Source organism: Lissotriton helveticus, chromosome 11, assembly GCF_964261635.1.
Source record: "Lissotriton helveticus chromosome 11, aLisHel1.1, whole genome shotgun sequence".
NCBI lineage: Eukaryota > Metazoa > Chordata > Amphibia > Caudata > Salamandridae > Lissotriton > Lissotriton helveticus.
This window is the reverse complement of record NC_136072.1, coordinates 92,756,837-92,781,573: the sequence shown is the minus strand read 5'-3', so window position 1 is coordinate 92,781,573 and position 24,737 is coordinate 92,756,837.

The following is a 24,737-nucleotide window of genomic DNA, read 5'->3' as shown; positions in this document are numbered from 1 at the left end:
TGAGGAGGACCTGTCGGGGCTCTTTCCAGCGAGGCTCCAGCGGACTTGATCTGTCAAAATTCCTCACCATCACCATGGATCCTGGAACGATTTCATGCGGTGCCACCTCGGTATTGTCTGGAAATGCGGCGGCAACCTGTGAACGACATGAGTTGAGGGCAGACATCAAGGAAGCTAGGTAATCTGTCAGCATATTACTTGAAACATCGGTAATACTTCGGGGTCTAGGAGTACCCCACATGTTAGGGGGGCAGCCGAAAACGACCTCATACGGGGACAGACCTGATCTGGAATGTGCGACCATGCGCATATAAAATAAAGCGACTGGTAGAGCTACCAGCCAGTCCACACCTTTCTCTTTACATACTTTGGCGATTCGGATTTTCAGAGTCTGGTTATGTCTCTCTACGAGACCGGCTGCTTCAGGATGGCGTACACAATGAAACTTCCACTGGTACCCCAACAAAAGGGAAACATGCTTCATGAGTTCAGATGAGAATGGCTGACCGTTATCAGAATATACGACTCTAGGGAGTCCATAACGAGGGAAAAACTCACGAACCAACTGCTTGGCAGTGGTCGCGGCTGTGTAATCTGGGACTGGATATGCTTCTGTCCACCTGGACAAAGCGCATACAACTACAAGGACATACTTGAAACCTCGACATCGCTCCATCTGAATATAATCCATCTGGAGGACTTCAAAAGGGTGGTCAGGGGGCTGGAATCCACCTTGTTCCACCGGGACACTTTTACCTGGATTAAACTGACAACATATCATACAGGTACGGACTTTCTGCTTGGCTGCAGCTCGTAAATGTTTGTTGAACCAGATATTCTGGATACTGTCTAACATAGCTTTTTCTCCTAAATGTGCTGGACTATGTGCGGTATTAATAATGACTTGAACCATAGAGTCGGGGAGAAACCATGTGGCTCTACCCTTCGTTAACCATCCTTGATCTGTCTGGACCCCTCCTTGTTCGGACCATTTCTTGATTTCTTCGGGAGTAGCGTGTAACTGGATATCTATGACATCTTGTGTAGGGTCCTTAACTGTCATACATGTAGTCGGATCTGGAGTATGTGTCATGTTAACTGGAATGTCTGGAGTCTGTGCTGTAAGCTTGGCTGTGCGATCTGCTAGATCGTTACCTTGGGAAATAATGTCAGTAACTTTCGTATGTGCTTTGCACTTCATGATAGCGATAGATGTCGGTAAATGTATGGCATCTAACAGAGCTTGAATAAGGAGACCATGCTGAATCTTGGTTCCATGAGAAGTCATGAAACCTCTCTCCTGCCAGAGCACTCCGAAGTCGTGTACGACTCCAAATGCGTAGCGTGAATCTGTGTAAACATTAACTTTCAAGTTCTTGGCGTGTATGCAGGCTTGTGTCAGAGCAACTAGCTCTGCTGCTTGAGCGGACAGGGTGTCAATACGGTGTGTTTCAATAACTTCGGTGTCAGTAGTCACTGCATACGCGGCGACTAGTTCTCCTGTACTTGTTCTCATACATGAACCATCCACATAAAGTGTCAGGTCGGGGTCTGGTAACGGATTATCTGTCAGATCTTGTCTTGGCTTTGTCGTAATGTTAACTACTTCCACGCAATCATGTGTGGCTGGATTTGAATTAACTGATGGTAACAGTGTAGCAGGGTTCAGGATGTTGCAGCGTCTGATTTCTATGTGTGGCTGGAACAGTGTCAATTCATAACCTGTTAAACGTGCAATTGTCAAGTGCTGAGTTTGTGTTCGGTTTAACAGAACTTCCACGGAATGTGGAACTTGTACTGTCAAGGTATGTCCTAAGACTATGGAATCACTTTGCCTGATAGCTAGTGCTGTGGCTGCAACTGACTTGAGGCACGCAGGCAGAGCCTGGGCTACAGGATCTAATGTGCTCGAAAAATAAGCACAGGGCTTGTATTGTCCTGCTTGATCTTGTGTGAGAACAGATAATGCTGTACCTTCACGTTCAGTGACGAAAAGTGTAAAAGGCTTACTGTAGTTCGGTGTCGCTAGAACTGGAGCTTGGCATAGGGCTTTCTTTAACTCATTGAAACTAAGTGTATGTTCAGATGTCCAAGGGAGGACAGTCGATACGGCTGCCTCCTGTGTCGTTAACTGTATCAGTGGCTTGGCTAGAAATGCATACTGAGGAATCCATTGTCTGCAGTAAGAAGTGAGGCCGATAAAAGCACGTACCTCCTTCTGGGTCTTGGGCTGAGGAAGACTCGCTATTAACTGGATACGGTCTGGTGTCAACTGCCTACCCCTCTTGGACAGTAAGTGTCCTAAGTAGACCACTTGCTGGACACAGAATTGAAGCTTAGAAGGGGACACCTTGTGCCCCATCTCGGCTAGGAAATACAAGACTGTAAGGGATGCTTGCTCGCAAGCACGTTCAGAACGGGCTGTGATCAGGAGATCATCGACATACTGGAGCAGGGCAGTGTCAGTTGGCATGTGAATATTGTCTAGTTGTCTCTTGAGTGCTTGACTGTAAATACTAGGACTTTCTGTGAAACCTTGAGGAGCTCGTGTAAACATATAGCTCCTTCCATTTAAACAAAATCCGAAAAGGAACTGGCTGTCTGGATGAATAGGGACACTGAAAAACGCGTTCTTGAGGTCGATTATAGTAAAGAACGTGGCTTCGGAATCAATGGCTGTCAATAGGGAAGAGATATCTGGAACGACTGGGTACTGAGGAATAATACATTTATTAAGTTCTCGTAGGTCAATCACTAATCGATATACTGGGGGTGCATTTGGATCAGTACGTTTCATGACTGGAATGATCGGAGAATTACATACATTGGAGTCAGTTTCTACAACCACTCCTTGAGCCATGAGCTCGTCAATAATTTTGGATAAGGCTGCTACAGGCTCCCTATTCGGGCGCCATTATGTGGTAAATAAATAAATAATACCCTATTTTTGAATGTATAAATGAATAACAGATAGCTCAATAAATAAGAGTCAAAATTCGAGGTAGTAGGAGTTTCGCAGGTTTATTACAGCATAAAGGACAGGAACAGGACAACCTGCATAGGAATAGGATGGCAGGGCCCAGCAGCGCTGCCGGGGTCAGGATCGGGACAAGGGAAAGGATGACTTTTTTAATAACAGTGCATGAGCATATATACATAACGCAAACACATAGCATTACATTGCAATAGGCGTAGCAGTGGGTGGAGCAAAAAGGCGTGACGTGTAGCAGTCGCGAAAGATAAGGGTGAAAAGAGGTGTAACGGGGCGTATACATAGACATGTGATGCAAACGTAACAGAATATGTCATGAATGGGGCGGAAACCATGGAGGGGGCTACCTGAGGAGCCGGGACCTCTAACCTGATGGTGCGCGCAAACTGGCAATGACGTGTTACTAGGAGAAGCTGGGGGCTATGAACTCTGTGCTAGGAGCAGAGACTGAAGTCTGGAGAGTCAGGGCGACATGTACCTAAGCAGTATCTAGTATCTGATGTTTAGAGAACATGTTGATATAAACATAAGAGAACATGTTGATATAAACTAGAAGTCAGGAGGGGAAAGGCTAACTTGATTCTAAGACTGGACCATGCATTATTCTACATATAGTGCGTGATGAAGAATATGAAATGACCATTAAATACAGTATTTCTCTTACATGGAGCCGGAAAGGCTAGACAATGACGGAAACTATTGATGCGGTTCAGTAGCTTAGGAATGCAGAGAAGGAGGACTGAACTGATAACTGGAACTATAACATACTTTTGGCAGACTCAGAGGCAGAGCCAGGCTGAACCGGGCACGGCGTGGCAGGAAGTAAGTGAAGGGTCGAGGATACAGGTGGGGGCTGTATCGCTCCTCAGCGAAGTTTCAAGAGACAGGAGCTGAATCTGGTGTCCAGGCCCTTTTGAGGCCTAGAAACGGGGACTTTATAATGGAATAACGTGCACACTGAGAAACGTGGCAACGTAGCTTTACATAGACCTGATATTCGTAGTATTCACGAGAACTGGAAACTGGCATACTAGAGGTGGACACAACTATAATTGCGTCTTGAATCGAACATGGGGAATACATATGCATATTAATCATGCACACATAACATATGATGGAGGAGGCGTAGGGACACAGAACATGGCAAAATTTACTTTTCCACACATGGACTGTGAGACTCACAATTAAGCCTTTAGTGAATAGGAGGGGTATGCACAAACATTTGCCTTGAGCTAGATGCACTATATGTTTCAAGCAGGGCTGATACTGGTATGGGGTTAAACATTTTCCCATTCAGAATGGATGGGTCCAGCATGTCAGACTTATTTATGGTTAGTCCCCACCTGTAATGGCACAAACAAAAGACTGAAATGTGTCCCCGAGAGATCATCAGTGGCCGAGACTAATTCAACAATTCTACCCATAGTACATTGTGCAGCCAAGTGTGTCTAACTATAAAGGAGGGGTGTGGCTAGTTGTGGGACCTGAACTTACTGTGCTATAGGACTCAAGCTGCACTTTACTGCAGAGACACAAGAAGTTGAAACCATTCTAGAATTGTTTGTGCTTTTGCTTAAAGGGGCTGTGGCCTAGCAGTTCATGCTGGACTGTCTCTAGCGGTGCGAAGTCTAGAGGCTGAACCTGCTAAGAGGCTGTATGCTCGGTGTGTAAAAGATAGTATCCTGAGAATGCAGTTCTAGTCAAAGATAGAAAATATAGCTAGGACCCTCCGAGTTAGCGGTGGAAACCAGTTTTATAGAGAAAAGTTAATGGAAGAGATTGCATCACAAACAAGCATTTGCAATGCAATAGGTCTCGCAGCATTAAAGTTTGAGTTACTGGCATTGTAAATGACAATGCTTTGCATTAATTGTTTTTTTTAATTTGCAATTGGTATATAAACATTGTTTGTGAGTGGTTAGCTGTTGCTAACAGACACCCTCACAGACCTAGAGCACTGCACGGCTCATATAATCGAATATGCACTGAAATCGGAAGGCTGCAATGCTGATTGAATGCATAGGGCCCAGGGCCCATGCACACCTGATGTGCAGCCGAGGCCTACCTTACAGAGGGCCCCACAGAAATTAATCAGTGATGCCACAGGCCATGGTGCCAAGTAACCGGAGAGCAAACAATGTGTCACGTGAGTGGATGCCTGTCATCAGCTGTGGCCCAGCACCACACTGGCACGAAATACAGCACGCAGGCCTAGAATTCGGCATGGCCTCTTTTGAGAATCACTATGCATCCAATCAGCGGTGCTAAGAGGTACCTATGATTAAAGTCACAGGAAAGCAGCTTTGGCATGCCGGGGAAAAGCCCTATGAAGTTAAACTCACACTTTGTTTTGCTTTTTGCAGTTTTATATAGCACAAACTCGACCTGAAGGTGTTGCTAGGCACCGGGAGATTAAGTGACTTGCTCAGAATCACAGGATGTGGAGTCCAAGACCAGGCTCGAACCCGGTAACCCAGCTCCAAGGTCGGCAGCTCCGGCCGTTATGCCACATCCTGTTTGTTAGAACCGGGGTCTCTAGTTGGCAGGGGTATGCACCCTAGTCCAAGTAGGGACCACCGCTTCCGACCTGGTAGCTTGGCGCAGAGCAGCAAAGGCGTAACTTCAGAGGCAATGTGTAAAGTATTTGTGCAACACACGACGGCGATGACACAGTAAAAACACTCACAAAAGGAACACCACACCAGTTTTGTATAAGAATAAGAATTTCTTTATCTAAAAATTATGCGAGAACCAAAAGCAGGTAAATCCAGCTCCAGGCAAGATCAATAATAAAAAGGATTCCAGTTTCCAAGCAAGATCAATAACCAATAAGAATGAATCCAGTTCCCAGGCCTGATCAAATCACCAAAAGCTCATGTGTGCCAAGGGCTCCTGCTGGTAATGTCTTTCTCACAGTGTCCTTGGATGGCAAAAGTTCACTTGAGGTAGGTTCTTATGGTCAAAATTCACTGGGGGAAGGTTCTTAGGCAAAAGTTCCCTTGTAGCGTAATAAGTTTACCTCTCATAGAAATGATGCTCCCAGCCTAGGAAGTGCGGCTGCCCAGGTGCTGCTGGTAATGCTAAAAAATGCCCCAGTGTCAATTATCAAGTAACTATGCCCCCGTAGGCCGGTCATTGAAGGATGGTTCCCAGCCAAGCACAAAGCTCACACTCCAGGTACCCGGCCAACCCGCACCCCACCCCCTCGCAGTAGCCTGGTTGCACTGAGGCGTTACCTGGGGTGGTGGTTGCGGGCGCAGGTGCGAGGCTCCTCTCCCCCTGGGGCCTCGGGCTCAGCGGGCGCTGCACGGGTGGGGGTCACGGCCACACAGCGCTCCTTTAGCCCAGCGCTTAATAGTGCCTCCAAGTCCGGGGCAACGACGGAGCCTCCTGCCACACAGCGCTTCGCTTCTCAGCGCTACACAGCGCTCCGGTCCCAGTGGCGGTGACCTCAGGGCCAGTTTCAGTCGGCTTGCGCCAGAAGCAGAGGCAATCACAGAGCCCTCGGGAGGATCACGGGGCAAGCAGTGCTGAGGACAGGCACAGCGTTGCAGGGTAAATCTTGAGAGTGTTGTTGCTGTTCCAAAGGGGCAGTCTTTAAAACGCTGTGGTCCAAGGACAGGTAGTTTCCTTTAGCTTAAAAAGGGTGCAGTCCCAAAAAGGCAATCTTTAAAAGGTTGAAGACTCCTTAAAATGTGGTTCAAAGAAAAGTAGTTCCTTTGGGATGTTGTGGAGACACTCTGGTGGTGGTGTTGCAGTCTCCCATGCAGGGCAGGATCAGCAGACAGTAGGGCAGCTCAGCAGGTTGTGGGGCAGCAGTTCCTTGGAGCAGTCAGCCTCCTTCCCAGTGGCAATCCTCTTGCTCAGCAGTCCTCACTCCAGCAGGGATTCTTCCAGGTCCAGCAGTGTAACAAGAATGTGAGGCCAGGACCCTCCCTTATATATCTTTTTAGTCTAGGGGCTAGAAAGTGGTGGAAGTCTCTGGAAGGGTTTGGGGGGCAGGGGCTTCTGGAAGAGTCCAGGGAGTTCTGGTATGTTCCCTGCCTTCCCTGACCTAGCTGTCACAGTTGTGGTAAATAAATAAATAAATACCGGTACTATTTTTCTATGCATTAACTGAAAAGGATAGCTCAATAAATAAGAGGCAGAATCCGTGGTATCTGAGTCATACGGGCTTTAATCAGATGGCTCGAGCCAATGGACCATCGGGTTCCATCACCTGCAAAGGTTCAGGAAGGGAAAATCAGAAAAGAAGGGGACAGCTAATATCACATTAACATCATACAGTATATATAGTAAAACAGTACAATTGCATTGAATACAGTAGGCGTAACAAGTGACAAACGAAAGATAAGAACACATGGGCGTACAAAGAAGGCGTGCACAGGGCGTGCACGGAGACATGTGATATAAACGTCACAGAAGTGTCATTAATGGGTGGATATATGGAGGGGGCTACCTGGGCAGCTGGAACCTTTAACCTACTGGTGCGCGCAAACGGGTCATGACGTGTAACTGGGGAGAGCTGGGGGCTCTGACTTCTAGCACTAGAAGAGGAGACTAAAGTCTGGGATGTCAGGACGACATGTACCTATAGCATATCTGATATCTCGTGTTTGGAGTACATGTTGCTTGAATCTAAAAGTCATCAGGGCAAAGGCTACTTGTCACTAAGGCTGGTGCATGCATATATTTCTTTATGTATTGCGTGTGCTATGAATCTTCTATGGATACTAATTCAGTAATTCTCTTGCATGGAGACAGGAAGACTAGACTATAGATGAAGATGTTTATGCGGTTCGTTAGCTAGGAATGTGAAGCCGGGGAGCTGAACTGATAACTGTAAGCATAACATATTGTTGGCAGACAGGCAGGCAGGCCAGGCCGGGCACCGCGCTGCTTGGCAGGAAGTAAGTGAAGGGTCAGGGATGCGGGAGGGGCTGCATCGCTCCTCTGAGTGGTTTCAGGAGACTTGAGGCTTGAATCTGGTGTCCGGGCCCTGTGAGGCCTAGAAACGGGGACAACTCGATGATTTAACGTGCACAATGTAAAGACGTTGACAACATAGGCCTAGAAGCCTAATTCACGTTGCTTTCAGGGGAAACTGGATAACTGGCATACTAACGTTGGACACAACTACAAATGCGTCTTTATTCGGTCAAGGGGGTAAATATGCATATTAATCATGCACATATAACATATAATGGGGAACACGTAGGGACACATGACAGGGCAAAATTCAATTTTCCTCATTCCCTCCTTGTTCCCTACGTTTCCTTCAGGAAACATCAATTTTCATGATACCATCTATCTGTTCATACAGCATCATTTGCTCGTCTCTTATCTTCTGGGAATGGGACTTTGGACTTGGAATACAAGAGGTAGCGCACAAGCCGCAAATCGCAGGGCCACATTGTAAACAGAGACAGCAACTGAATATGATCATTACTACTATTCCTAGGAATGACAGTACTTTCCATCCCCAGGCAGATATTATATTCCAGAGCCAACCGGACCATGTCCAGGTGCCTGGATTCTGGTGTAGCTGATGGGCTATTTTATGAAGTCTTGTTATTGCTGAATATACAGACGGTGCGTTATTAGGAATGAAAATGCAACAACTAGATCCGATGACTCTACAAGCTCCGCCCCTATCGGCCAGTATGACGTCAAGAACAAGGCGGCTCTGAAGAACGACAAATCTCATAGCAGATTGCTCTTCTGTTAAGTTACCTAGAGCGGAAGTAGTCTCATTCACTACTGCTTGAAGGGTTCTGGTTAACCTACGTATTAGCTTACTATTCTGGATAGGTCCTATGAAGAAAAAGAAACCTTTATTGAAGTCTGTATACTGTTCTAATGCAGTTTCAGTTTGATCGACAATTGGGGACTCGATCTCCCTTCTATGTCTGACGTGTACTAGATGTGTATTTCTGTGATAATCGGATGGGGCTAGAAAAACTGGTGGCAGTAGGAAGGCAATGTAACATGTTCCATCCCAATCTAGGGGCAAACGTACAGATGCGGTCTGACCACATATAAAATACGAATGACGTGAGGCTTTGAAAGTAGATTTCCCACTGTCACTATACTCGACCACAGTAGTACAATCACTGTGTCCTCGATGTACTGAACCATTCTTTCGGACACATAACTCGCCTTTCACTGGTAGAACAGTAATAGCAGGTAAGTCTGGAGTAGTCTCGGACTGAACATTCAAAATCATGAAATTCGAGGAGTAATTACCTAGATCATATACTTCATTTTCTAGATCTAACCCTGTCCTATGGGAAAGACCTTCCTTGTCTGGGAAACATGTTCTATTCAGAAGGGACTTATCGTCTAAGGATGATGTTAACGTGAACCATGCTCCACACGAACCATTGTGTGAAAACGGATAGGGAAAGAGTGGCAGAACTCCCTTCGGTGTCTGGAAAGGGGGGAGTCGACCACACACCCAGCAATTAGTAGCATTGCTAGTCTGGTGTGAATAGTGTAACATACGTATAAAAGTATTGTTGCGCATGGCAAGTCGGTAGGATAACTCGTGAGGGGGTAGTTCACTAAAAGTGTGCTCTACTGTATCATTGGAGGAAAGATGTACATGTGAATCAATAGGAGGAAAAAATACATGTAAAACATAACTTATGCATGTAATCGTAAGACTCAGAAATAACATTAACAATAAAGTAACAATACATCTGCTGCGCAGATTCTTACAATAACGTATTTTCTTGGAGTTTCGTCTAACTCTCTCACTATGGGGGTCTATCTCATACATGTCAGGAACCTGTCTAACTGCTTCACCCGAGAGGGACTTAAACAATTAAACTGTCTGACTTGCTAGACCTTAATTTGAGTTTATACTCCTGCTGCGGAGTTTTCTCTAACAGGGGAAGTTTAGAGTCAGTATCGGGGCAGTCCTTGAGAAAAGTCTTTGGACGCAGTCCATGGAAACGCTTGATGTGGCTGGAGTGTAGCCAGCCCTTCCGGCCCTCCAGTTTCACGGCGGTCCTTGTGGTCATCAGAACAAGTTTCGGCTCTTTCCAGCGGGGCTCCAGCGGGCTTGAACGATCAAAATTCCTAACGAGGACGAGGTCGCCTGGAATGACCTCGTGCGGTTTCACTTGGGTGTTATCTGGAAAGGCAGCCGCGACCTGTGAACGACAAGAGAGTAGTGCAGACATCAAGGAAGCTAGGTAATCTGTCAGCATATTACTGTCAACATCGGTGATTTTACGTGGCATTGGTGTACCCCACATGTTCGGGGGACGACCAAATACAACTTCAAACGGTGACAGACCTGAACGGGAGTGAGCGACCATTCTCATATAGAAAAGGGCGACTGGCAAGGCTACCATCCAATCTACACCTTTCTCGGCACAGACCTTCGCAATACGTATTTTCAGAGTCTGATTGTGTCTCTCGACGAGGCCAGCTGCCTCGGGATGTCGCACACAGTGGAACTTCCACTGGTACCCAAACAGAAGAGATACTTGTTTCATGAGTTCGGATGAGAATGGCTGTCCGTTGTCTGAATACACGACCCTGGGCAAACCATAGCGTGGGAAGTACTCACGAACCAACTGCCTGGCAGTGGTCGCGGCAGTGTAATCTGGGACTGGATATGCTTCTGTCCATCTGGACAAAGCGCATACAACTACGAGGACATACTTGAAACCTCGGCATCGATCCATCTGAATATAATCCATCTGGAGGACTTCAAAAGGGTGGTCAGGAGGATGGAATGCACCTTGTTCCACCGGAACACCTTTACCTGGATTGAACTGACAACAGATCATGCAGGTACCCACTTTCTGCTTCGCTGCTGCTCGTAAATGCTTGTTAAACCAGAGGTTCTGGATGCTGTCTAACATGGCTTTTTCTCCTAAATGTGCTGGACTATGTGCGGTGTTAATAATGACTTGAACCATAGAGTCGGGGAGAAACCATGTGGCTTTTCCCTTCGTCAACCATCCCTGATCTGTCTGGACCCCTCCTTGTTCAGACCATTTCTTGATTTCGTCTGGCGTAGCATGTGTCTGTATGTCTAGTACGTCTTGTGTAGGGTCCTTAACTGTCATACAAATCGTCTGAACTGGAACATCTGTCTTTGCCGGGTTAACTGGAATGTCTGGAGTCTGAGCTGTAAGCTTGGCTGTTCGATCTGCTAGATCGTTACCTTGAGAAATGGTGTCAGTGGCTTTCGTATGTGCTTTGCACTTCATAATGGCAATGGCTGTCGGTAAATGTATGGCTTCTAACAGAGCTTGAATGAGGGGACCATGCTGAATCTTGGCTCCATGAGAGGTCATGAAACCTCTTTCTTGCCAGAGGACTCCAAAGTCGTGAACGACTCCGAATGCATAACGTGAATCTGTATATATGTTTACTTTCAGGTTCTTGGCTCGTATGCAGGCTTGGGTCAGAGCGATGAGCTCTGCTGCTTGAGCAGACAAGGTGTCAATACGATGTGTTTCTATAATTTCAGTTTCAGTAGTCACTGCATACGCGGCTACTAACTCTCCTGTACTTGTTCTCATACATGAACCATCCACGTAAAGTGTCAGGTCTGGATCAGGTAATGCAATGTCCGTCAAGTCTTGTCTTGGCTTTGTCATGATGTTAATAACTTCCACGCAGTCATGTGTGGCAGGATTTGATGTAATCGAAGGTAACAGTGTAGCAGGATTTAATATGTTGCAGCGTCTGATTTCTATGTGTGGCTGAAATAGTGTCAGTTCATATCCTATTAAACGTGCAATTGTCAAGTGCTGAGTCTGTGTTCGGTTTAAAAGAACTTCCACGGAGTGTGGAACCTGTACTGTCAGGGAGTGTCCTAACACTATGGAATCACTTTGTCTGATAGCTAGAGCTGTGGCTGCAACTGACTTGAGGCATGCAGGCAGAGTCTGGGCTACTGGATCTAATGTGCTAGAAAAATAAGCACAAGGCTTGTGTTGTCCTGCTTGATCTTGTGTGAGAACAGATAATGCTGTACCATCACGTTCAGTGACAAAAAGTGTAAAAGGCTTACTGTAGTTTGGTGTCGCTAACACAGGTGCATTACATAAAGCTTTCTTTAACTCATTAAAAACAAGTGTATGTTCCTGGGTCCAAGGGTGGACAGTCGATGTGGCTGCCTCCTGTGTTGTCAACTGTATCAGTGGTTTGGCTAGATATGCATACTGAGGAATCCATTGTCTGCAGTAAGAAGTGAGGCCGATAAAAGCTCGTACCTCCTTCTGTGTCTTGGGCTGTGGAAGATGTGCTATTAACTGGATACGGTCAGGTGTCAACTGTCTACCCCTCTTGGACAGTAAGTGTCCTAAGTATACCACTTGCTGGACACAGAATTGCAGTTTCGAAGGGGACACCTTGTGCCCCATTTCTGCCAGAAAATACAAGACTGTAAGTGACGCACGTTCGCAGTCACGTTCTGTACGGGCTGTGATCAATAGATCATCGACATACTGGAGCAGGGCAGTGTCAGTTGGCATGTGAATACTGTCTAGTTGTCTTTTAAGTGCTTGACTGTAAATACTAGGGCTTTCTGTGAAACCTTGAGGAGCACGTGTGAATTTATAGCTTCTTCCATTTAAACAGAATCCGAAAAGAAACTGGCTGTCTGGATGAATGGGGACACTAAAGAATGCGTTCTTGAGATCAATAACAGTAAAGAACGTAGCTTCAGAATCAATGGCAGTCAATAGGGAAGAGATATCTGGAACCACTGGGTACTGGGGTATGATACATTTATTAAGTTCTCGAAGGTCAATCACTAATCGATAAACTGGAGGTGCATTTGGGTCAGTACGTTTAAGAATTGGAATGATAGGAGAGTTACATACATTGGAGTCAGTTTCTACAACTACTCCTTGAGCAATGAGCTCGTCAATAATTTTCGATAAGGCTGCTACAGCCTCAGGTGGCAATTTGTACTGTCGGATTCGTGGTAATACAACACCTTGCTTCAGAGTGACACGATATGGTGTAATGTGCATACAACCTACATCAGTTGGACCTTGCGCCCATAAATGCTGTGGTACATTCAGTAATCTTGGATCAAAATCTCGTAATACATAATGACCTTTAAAATCACGTAAAAACAATCTCACTCCTTCCGGAGAACAGCAAATAACAGCTCCTAACTCTTTCAATGTTTTAATACCAAGTAAATTTTCAGGACATGATTTCGTAAGTAACAAGTCTGTAGTTCGGGACAATGGACCAACTTCTAGGGAAACTGGTTTCGATATTTCATTAACAATCGGCTTTCCTGAAAATCCCAGGGAAACATTTCTTGAGCCTGAGAGTGGAGCCCCTGGAACCTCGTCATGACTGATGGTAGTCCTACTTGCCCCTGTATCAATCAGAAACTTTCTGTCTTTCCCTAATACTTGACTGTGTACATAGGGACCCTCTTGATCTACAGGAATCTCGATGAGAGGCAAGCCAACCTCCCTCTCTAGGCTGTTTCATGAATACTGCTGATATTCTGGATAATCTGACTGTGCGTACTGGTACATCTGTTGTGTAACGTGTTGTGTGGCAGCTATAGGCTGCGGTACTGCAACTGTCTGTTGTGCATTCTGCGGTGGTTGCTGCAAATTTTGCGGAACATGTTCCTGTCTAGGAGGACGCGGTCTCTCTTTCGTCTTACCTATAGCTATGTTGTGTTTCAGAACTGCACATTCGTTTATATAATGACCTGGCTGTTTACAGTAATTGCATGTCCCTTTAACGGGAGCTGTAGAATGACTAGTTTGATTCGTACCCCTCTTCTGACTATCTGCTGGAACAGACTGTGCAATTAGTACTTTCATCTTCGTGTCTTTCATACGTCTCCTTTCGTGTTCTTGCTCTTCCCTAATTCGGTTCTGGTGATACTGTAGCATCTGTAGCATTTGGGACGGGGTATTAGCTTGCCATGTACTCTCGACTTTTAATACTCGATTTTTAACTTGTGGTAAAGAATTCTCAACTAGTTTGGTAACAAAAAGATGTGGATACGACTCACTACTTGTTTTCAAACCGCTATTAATAATGAAACATTTCTCAAATCTGGAATAAAAATCACTAGTGTCTTCGTCTTGTTTCTGTTTACAGGCTGAGATGGCATCCCAGTCTTCCTTTTTCGTGGCTAGTAATCTTGGCAAGACTTGTATTAATAGTTCGGGCAACTCTTTGGCTTTATCCCCAAGACCAGTACCTGGGACTCGTGTATTATCTTCGTTTTCTAACGCGGTCCAGTCAATCTTTTTCTCTCCCACCTCCCATTCTTTTTCTTTGAGTTTTTCATATATTCCCTCAGGCAACAGGACCTTTAACATTTTGATGATATCTGGATACGTGTATTCTCCCATACGGAGCATGTCTTTTAATTCACGGTGGAACCCTGCTGGATCTTTATCGTGACAGGGCACTAACTTTTTCATTTCTAGTAGTTCTATTTTCGTTATAGGGGTGTACACAAATGCTCGTTCGAGCGCACCCCCTGTTCCCTTAACAGGATGCACTTCTCGCAACGGATTCTGTCTGTCTATATAAAATGGGGGTGAAACAGGAACAAAGTGTGAAGTCAGGAACGTCCTGTATTTATGGCGTTGTTCTAAAATGACACTAATTAAATCGGTACCTAGACCTTTCCATCGGTTTAGGAGTAACTCGTTCAATACATTATATAAAGGACCTGGATCAGAATGCTGACTCTCGTACAGTGTAATGAGGTGCTGGATCATGTACATACCCCCCAGCCGCTGTTCGCCTGGGGGCAGTTTCAGAAACATTTGAGCCACTACTTCGTCTGAAAACGTGGTAGAATCACTAATCCATCGAACTGCTGATCGGGCTAGTTCTTGTTCATGCATGGTACTAAGCTCACTGTAACCTATTCGAAGTTTCAGAACTTTATCGGTAGCCTGGAATAATTGTTCAAGAGAACACTGTTCTGGTACGGGAGGAGGAAAAGCTTTCTTGTAGTCTATGCGTGTGTGTCTATCAGAAGGTCTCGTCCTACCTACATACGCTATTCTGGTGGGATTCTCGTTGTCTACCTCTTCGTCTGAAGAGTTGTTCTCTTTCTCGGCTACTCTCATTGCTTCCTCCTTTTCGTGTATACTTGTAATTTCTTTACGAATCTTTCTGTACATGGTTTCTATACAATTTTGTGTCCTGTGTTTTCCTTCTGCTATATTGTCACTCCATCTTGTCAGGACTTTCATATCTTCTTTGTTTTTATCAGGATAATCCTGTTCTCTTATTAAACAGTTTATTAAAAATTGCAAAATCATGCCTTGAGTCTCGACTTTCCTGTGTGCCATAGCTTTGTGAATACTTTCTGGTTTCTCCCCTGTACGAATGAAGTGATATATACTGTCTAAATGTTTTTCCATACCTGGTATGGTAACTAAAAAATTTGCAACTCGTCGTAAACGTACGGAATACAATATCATGCCATCTTCGCCTGGCACTGGGTCATATCTGCAATCAGTAAGATACTTTTTGAGGGCTTCGAACGTAGCCACTTTTGGCGTACGCTGTAACGCTGCATCTCTCAGCGTTAGTCGTTTTGTTTGAGGCGGGGTGATAGGAATACCTCCCCCTGCTCCTCCTGGACTAGAATCGCCAATTAATACTGAATGTGCGGCTGCTGGTAACGTGACTGGTAAAGCAGGTGTACGTAATGTGGGTTGGTCCTGGGGTACTGGCACATTAACGGGATTCCCGGGACCAACGACTGGAGGCACAGTAATTACATTATTAACAGGAGGTGGAAGTTGAACAGGCGGGGTAGGATTCGTATTAGCATATTCTGGGACCATGTCATCTAAATAGGAAGAAAGGAACATTTCTGCTGCGGTCGGTTTATGACGTAGCTTAGTCGGGACCAAGGGTGGCGGTAAATTACAGGGTGTTTCCGGGGTCGCCTTTGGCAAACCCTCGGCGAGAAGAGGATACATACCTTTAATAAGGGCATTTCTCTGTCTGTCTGATTGTTCTGCTCTAACTCATTCACCTTCTTCTAGTAATTCCCTTTCTTGGGCTTTTTCTGAGGATTCTCTACTTAGTTCTACTTTTCTGAACTCCTTTTCAGTTCTTTTATGTGATTCTTTACGCCACAATTCTATGGCGTCTTTCTGGGATTGTCTGGCTTTCTTTTTCCATAATGCTTCTTCTACTCTCATGATGCACTCGGCATCCCATGTTCCTGAAACAGGCCATCTATATTTCTCTTCGAGATCTTTGGTGTAGTCCACCCATAAATCTAGATACAGTATGGCATCTAGGCCATGCTTATGATACATGAAATGTCCAGGACTGTCCCTGGGAGGGACAGGAACTGATTCTTCGAGTAACCCTTTTCTGGTTTTTATCTGACGTAACTTAGAAAACAGCGGCATATTTGAACCGTACTTGAACTTGAACACAATACACAATGAACACAGTAATAAATAGCAAACAATCACTCATACCACGACATCAAGAACACATTAATAACAGTTCGAACAGATGCTACCTAATACATTGAAAACACAATACTTCGAAAACATAATACTGGAACTTCTCGAGAACAGACCTACTAGAATTACTGGATGCACTGCTAAAACAGTACAGAACATACCGGTCTCCTAAAGAGACACGTCATACCGTATCCACCTAAGTGAACACGTCGGACCGGATCTGTGTACCCAAACCCGTCGGACCGGGCACAAATTAATGAACCTGTCTAGATACGTTCCCAGCAACGGTACTCACCGGGAAGCAAAGCTGAAGGCCTCGGACTGGACTGCACTGCTACGACGTCTGGTTACTGCTACGCACTACGCATGCGCCTCGGGCTTCGGAAACAGGTGGGCCTCCGGATACCTCGGACCTTGCTCTCTCGGCTTGGGCTCTGGTCGGGACGATCCGCCTTCCTCACCGCCTCGTCTGGATGCCGGACCGCAGTCTCCGTCTCCTCCGTGGGCCTGAGGGAGACTTGAAGCAGAAATATCTGCACGTGCACAGTAGGGGTCCGTCACGGCTGTAGAAGGGTCAGGGGGCCTGCGTTACATCGCCGGCGCGTGGGGAAGGGGCTCGTCCCTGTTCGGGCGCCATTTATGTGGTAAATAAATAAATAAATACCGGTACTATTTTTCTATGCATTAACTGAAAAGGATAGCTCAATAAATAAGAGGCAGAATCCGTGGTATCTGAGTCATACGGGCTTTAATCAGATGGCTCGAGCCAATGGACCATCGGGTTCCATCACCTGCAAAGGTTCAGGAAGGGACAATCAGAAAAGAAGGGGACAGCTAATATCACATTAACATCATACAGTATATATAGTAAAACAGTACAATTGCATTGAATACAGTAGGCGTAACAAGTGACAAACGAAAGATAAGAACACATGGGCGTACAAAGAAGGCGTGCACAGGGCGTGCACGGAGACATGTGATATAAACGTCACAGAAGTGTCATAAATGGGTGGATACATGGAGGGGGCTACCTGGGCAGCTGGAACCTTTAACCTACTGGTGCGCGCAAACGGGTCATGACGTGTAACTGGGGAGAGCTGGGGGCTCTGACTTCTAGCACTAGAAGAGGAGACTAAAGTCTGGGATGTCAGGACGATATGTACCTATAGCATATCTGATATCTCGTGTTTGGAGTACATGTTGCTTGAATCTAAAAGTCATCAGGGCAAAGGCTACTTGTCACTAAGGCTGGTGCATGCATATATTTCTTTATGTATTGCGTGTGCTATGAATCTTCTATGGATACTAATTCAGTAATTCTCTTGCATGGAGACAGGAAGACTAGACTATAGATGAAGATGTTTATGCGGTTCGTTAGCTAGGAATGTGAAGCCGGGGAGCTGAACTGATAACTGTAAGCATAACATATTGTTGGCAGACAGGCAGGCAGGCCAGGCCGGGCACCGCGCTGCTTGGCAGGAAGTAAGTGAAGGGTCAGGGATGCGGGAGGGGCTGCATCGCTCCTCGGAGTGGTTTCAGGAGACTTGAGGCTTGAATCTGGTGTCCGGGCCCTGTGAGGCCTAGAAACGGGGACAACTCGATGATTTAACGTGCACAATGTAAAGACGTTGACAACATAGGCCTAGAAGCCTAATTCACGTTGCTTTCAGGGGAGACTGGATAACTGGCATACTAACGTTGGACACAACTACAAATGCGTCTTTATTCGGTCAAGGGGGTAAATATGCATATTAATCATGCACATATAACATATAATGGGGAACACGTAGGGACACATGACAGGGCAAAATTCAATTTTCCTCACAGTGACGAGAGACAGGCCGTTAAGGCTACAGTGGGCAGCCCATCACAGCTCATCCCAGGGAAGAAGGTGTGAATCACCACTCCCACCTCCCAACCCAGGCAGGCTATCAGTATGCAGAGGGGAGGGGGGAGTCTGCAGCCTAATCTAAGTGTAGGCAGGAAAAGGTCCCCTTTATAAAAGTGGGATCCCTAGCGAAGGAATGCCCAAACCCTATATATCATTGGAAAGGGTTCCCCGCCCCGAGTCCAACAAGACCAAACATGATAGACTTATTAGGTCCCTGTCAGAAGTTAGTCCATAAGGGGAGGTTCCCAATGTTAGCCTATGGAGGATTAAGCCTTACTGCGTTAGCAGTGGCTTGTGGCAGATATGCCAGCCTCACAAGGTTTTAGGGGAGAACACCCTCACCTCAGCACTGTTTAGCAGTGGTGAGGCGCCCAGAGTCCTAAGTCCAACAAAATATACAATAAAAATGGGAGGCAAAAAGGGCAAAAATTTAGGGGAGACCACCCTAAGGCTGACAGGTCTAACACGTGTCCCCCCCCAGCTGAGAGTGGGGAGAACTACCCAACCTCTAGGGAGTTCTCATCACTAAGGCGGAAAAACCTAGAGAGACCGTCAGCATTGGCGTGGTCTACTCCGGGTCTGTGTTCCACCCTGAAGCCAATCCCCTGTAGAGAAATGGACCACCTCAACAATTTGGGATTCTCGCCCCTCATTTGCATGAGCCACCTGAGGGGCCGGTGGTCAGTCTGAATCAGGAAGTGGGAGCCAAACAAGTATGGCCTCAGCTTCTTCACAGCCCAGACCACCGCAAATGCTTCCCTCTCTATCGCACTCCACCACTGTTCTCGGGGGAGTAGCCTCCTGGAGATGAAAGCAACTGGTTGGTCCCGTCCCTCCTCATTGAGTTGTGAAAGTACTGCCCCTATGCCATGCTCTGAGGCGTCCGTTTGGACAATGAACTCTCTGGAGAAGTCAGGGGCCCTGAGCACAGGAGCTGTGCACATGGCCTGCTTTAGAGAGTCAAAGGCTTTTTGGCAAGCCTCTGTCCAGATCACTTTCCTAGGGTGTTTCTTAGAGGTTAGCTCAGTCAAGGGGGCCACCATGGTGCCATAGCCCTTGACAAATCTGCGGTAGTAACCTGTGAGGCCCAGGAATGCCCTGACCTCAGTCTGTGTTTTGGGAGGCTCCCAGGCCAGGATGGTTTCTATCTTGGCCTGTAGGGGCTGCACCTTGCCCCCGCCTACCAAGTGTCCTACGTAGACTACCGACCCCTGCCCTATCTGGCATTTGCTAGCTTTTATAGTCAGGCCTGCCTGCTGCAGAGCCTGAAGCACATCCTGGAGGTGACCCAAATGGTCCTCCCAGCTGCTACTGAAGACAGCTATGTCGTTCAGGTAGGCAGCAGAGAAGTCCTCTAAACCGGAGGGGACCCGGTTCACCAGCCGCTGGAAGGTTGCAGGAGCGTTTTTCAGTCCAAAGGGCATCACTCTAAACTGGTAGTGGCCCTCTGGGGTGGAAAAAGCGGACCTCTCTTTAGCTCCATCTGTTAGGGCGATCTGCCAGTACCCTGAAGTGAGGTCAAAGGTACTCAGGTATCGGGCAGCCCCCAGCCTGTCAATGAGCTCATCCGCCCTCGGGATAGGATGAGCGTCAGTCTTGGTCACAGAGTTCAGTCCCCTGTAATCCACACAGAACCTAAGTTCTGGTGTGGTGCCCGGTGGGGCAGCTTTTGGTACCAGAACCACCGGACTGGACCAAGGGCTGTTGGAGGGCTCTATCACCCCCAACTCCAGCATCTTAGTGATCTCACTCTGGATGCTGGCCTTCACCTTATCTGACAACCTGTAAGACTTGGACTTGACAGGGGGGCTGTCTCCTGTGTCCACATCATGGGTACACAGGTGGGTAATCCCAGGGATAAGGGAGAACACTGAGGAGAACTGCCCCAGGACCTGGCGGAAGTCCCTCTGTTGCTCAGGAGTCAAGGATGGGGAGAGGACCACTCCCTCCACCGATCCATCCTTCTCTTTGGAAGTAAAGAGGTCCGGGAGAGGTTCACTTTCCTCTTCCTCGGCCCCATCAGTTACCATCAGTAAGGTAAGCTCAGACCTCTCATGGTGGGGTTTGAGGCGGTTAGCGTGTAGCACCCTGTGGGGCTGCCTGGGGGTCTTAAGGTCCACTAGGTAAGTGGCCTTGTCCTTCTTCTCCAATATCTCATAAGGGCCTGTCCAGCGATCCTGGAGGGCACTAAGCTCTCCAGGCTCCATGACCCACACCTTCTGACCAGGTTTTAGCTCCACAGGGTGAGAATTCTGGTCGTACCATTCCTTCATTACCGCCTGGCTGGCCTCTAAGTTGTCAGAAGCTTGTTTCCACAACTTAGCCATTTGGCTACGGAAGGCCAGCATGTAGCTCACTACATCCTGGGGAAGCCTCCTTGGAGTCTTCTCCCACCCATCCTTCACTAAACTGAGAGGTCCTCTAACAGGGTGACCGTACAAGAGCTCGAAGGGGCTGAAACCCACCCCCTTCTGCGGTACCTCCCTGTAGGAAAACAGCAAACAGGGCAAGAGGATGTCCCACATTTTCCTCAGGCCCTCAGGCAGACTCCTGATCATGCCCTTTAGGGTCTTGTTAAATCTCTCCACGAGACCATTGGTTTGTGGGTGGTAAGGGGTGGAGAACTTATAAGTAACCCCACACTCCTTCCACATGGCTTGCATGTAGGCAGACATAAAATTGGTACCCCTGTCGGACACCACCTCTTTGGGGAAACCCACTCTGGTAAAAATCCCCATCAGGGCCCGTGCCACTGCAGGTGCAGTGATGGTTCTCAGAGGAATAGCCTCTGGGTACCGGGTGGCGTGGTCCACCAGAACCAGGATAAACCTGTGACCAGAAGAAGTCGGTGGATCCATCGGCCCAACAATGTCGATGCCCACCCTCTCAAAGGGGGTGCTAACGACAGGTAGTGGTTCCAGGGGAGCCTTCAGCTTAGCCCCTATTTTCCCACTAGCTTGGCAGGTCAGACAGGTCCTGCAGAATGTATCTGAGGAGATCCTCATCTGCGGCCAATAAAAATGTGGGACAAGCCTAGCAAAGGTGTTGTCTTGGCCCAAGTGTCCTGCCAATGGGATCTCATGAGCCAATTCCAAAAGAAAGGCCCTGTAGCACTGGGGGACCACTAAGGCCCTTGATGACCCATGCACAGGAGCCTTGGGCTCACTGTAAAGGAGCCCATCCTCCCAGTAAACATGATACTTCGCGGAGGCATTGCCTGCTGCTTGGGCTTCGGCCTGTCGCCTCATGCCCTCAAGGGTAGGACACTCCTTCTGTGCCCGACAAAACTCCTCCCTGGTGGGCCCTCCTTCCACCTGCCACCCCGCAGGGGTAGGTAGGTCCCCCAAGGGAGCAACGTCCCCCTCCGTGGACTCCGGTGCGACCTCCTCAGGTGCCCCATCCATCTCACAGGGTGACTGCCCCGGGGTGGGCTTCCCACGCCCTCGGGCTCCTCCCTTCTTAGCAGCTGGCTGGGCCATTTTTCCAGGCTCTAGCCCTGGCTGACTCCCTTTCTGGGCAGCCATAGACCGTGTGGTAGCACAAATCCACTCCGGTAGCCCCAGCATCTCCATATGCGCTTTGAGCTCTACCTCCTTCCAGGCAGTATGCTCTAGGTCATTCCCTAACAGACAGTCCACTGGCATGGCAGGGCTCACAGCAACTCTTAAAAGGCCTGAAACCCCTCCCCACTCAAATGGAACCTGTGCTATGGGATAGTGACCCCCCCTGTTGTCAGCCATCACAACTGGATGGACTGCATCGGGAATTATTTGCTCTGGGGACACCAGCTGACTCCTTACCATAGTCATGCTGGCACCTGTGTCCCTCAGGGCCTCCACCCCCGACCATTGAGGGTGACCCACTGCCTATACTTGGTAGTATTTGAGGGCACATGGACCTTAGGAACCATCTCACTGCCTCCCAGAGACACTAGGACAAGCCCTGCCCCCTCACTCCCATCATCTAGGGACAGCTCCTCCCCAAGCGCTACACTAGCCACCCCGGGGTTTTTACCTCCAGTGGGCTGTGGTGCTCTCTTGCGACACTTGGGATCCCCCTTGTAGTGTCCAAGTTCACCACACTCGTAGCACCGGACAATTCTGGTCTGCTGACCTTTGTCAGGATAAGTGGGCTTCTGGTGGCCAGATTGGGGCTGGGACCCAGACCCTTTCCCTTGTGAATTATTTTGGGGGCCTTTGGAGAACTCTTTCTTTTTGTCTCCCCCCTCTTTCCTCTGGTGGGAACCCTGACCACCCCTTTGGGAGTCCCCCCCAGAACCCTTGTTGGACACCCTGGTACTGACCCAGGTGTCCGCCTCCTCCGCAAGCTTCCTAGGATTGGTCAACTTGCGGTCAACCAGGTGTTGGCGCAGCTCTGGAAAACATTTCTCTAGAAGGTGCTCTCTTAAAAACAAGTCATACAACCCTTCATAGTCATGCACATTGCTGCCCCTCACCCAACCATCTAAAGCTTTACTAGCGTAGTCCAGGAAGTCTACCCAGTTCTGTGTGGGAAGTTTGTGGCTATTCCTAAACCTCTGCCTATACCTCTCGGGGGTAAGACCGAACCTCTTAAGCAATGCAGCTTTCATGACAGAATAGTTAGTCTGGTCTTCCTTCTCTAGGTAAAGGAGGGTGTCCCTAACATCTGGCGGTAGGTACTTATACAAACCACCCCCCCAATAACTCTCTGATACCCCATGGGCTCTTAAAGACACCTCATAGGCGGCTAACCACTTATCAATATTATCCCCCACCTTAAAACTAGCCATCACATCTTTAGGCATAAAGACCATGGACTCACGTGAAGCTTCCATAGGTACGCTGCCACCATTCTTGTTGCTGTTGGCTCCTACTTCTAGGGCCCGGATTTCCAGTTCCTTCAGGCTGAGCTCATGGGCAAGTTCTTTTTCCCGCATAGCCAGTCGCTTGTTCTCGCGATCCTGCTCCATGGCCCACCTTTCTCTTTCCCGCTCTCTCTCCAGCTTGGCAAGCTCCAACTTGAGCTGTCTCTCCTCCCTCCTGTCCTCCAGGTCCTCTGAGGACAGGTTCTTCACTGACACACTACTGCCTGCCCTGGAAGGTACCCTTGTACCTGGTAACAAATTACCATTTCCCGCCAAGTGCAGTAGGTCAAGGTTTCCTGTGGCGTCGTGCTCTGGTCCTTGCCCGTCCCCATCTCCTTCTGGGTGGGCTGTTACCCATGCTCTCAAGGCTTTCTGAAGCTCTGTTTTCTTGGCGCTTCGCTTGAAGGGCACCCCTTTCTCCTCGCAGAATTCCTTGAGTTGTGCCACTGTGTAAACTTCCAGATTGGCCAGCTCGAATTCCATATTGCTAGGTAGGGCCTCAGACGTTTGTAGAGAGAACCAAATGGGACTTAGGCAAAAGGACTTTTAAAAAGAGCAGCAAAAATGCCAATTGGAGAGGGTAGACAAAAATTCAGTAGAGTCAGGTGTAGGGTTGCGGTGTACACTGCGTCGCTGCGTGGTGTTACACAAGCACAAGTCCTATCCCACCGCTCGATCACCAATGTTAGAACCGGGGTCTCTAGCTGGCAGGGGTATGCACCCTAGTCCAGGTAGGGACCACCGCTTCCGACCTGGTAGCTTGGCGCAGAGCAGCAAAGGCGTAACTTCAGAGGCAATGTGTAAAGTATTTGTGCAACACACGACGGCGATGACACAGTAAAAACACTCACAAAAGGAACACCACACCAGTTTTGTATAAGAATAAGAATTTCTTTATCTAAAAATTATGCGAGAACCAAAAGCAGGTAAATCCAGCTCCAGGCAAGATCAATAATAAAAAGGATTCCAGTTTCCAAGCAAGATCAATAACCAATAAGAATGAATCCAGTTCCCAGGCCTGATCAAATCGCCAAAAGCTCATGTGTGCCAAGTGCTCCTGCTGGTAATGTCTTTCTCACAGTGTCCTTGGATGGCAAAAGTTCACTTGAGGTAGGTTCTTATGGTCAAAATTCACTGGGGGAAGGTTCTTAGGCAAACGTTCCCTTGTAGCGTAATAAGTGTACCTCTCATAGAAATGATGCTCCCAGCCCAGGAAGTGCGCCTGCCCAGGCGCTGCTGGTAATGCTAAAAAATGCCCCAGTGTCAATTATCAAGTAATTATGCCCCCGTAGGCCGGTCATTGAAGGATGGTTCCCAGCCAAGCACAAAGCTCACACTCCAGGTACCCGGCCAACCCGCACCCCGCCCCCTCGCAGTAGCCTGGTTGCACTGAGGCGTTCTCAAACAATTAGTGCCTCGCCCATGTAGACATCCTTATTTAACGTAGACCGGGTAGGGATATAAATTCTCACTCCTACCTTGAATATGTCCAATAACATATAAAGTAAGGTCTGGATGTACTCTTTTCACTTAAAAACAATGCAT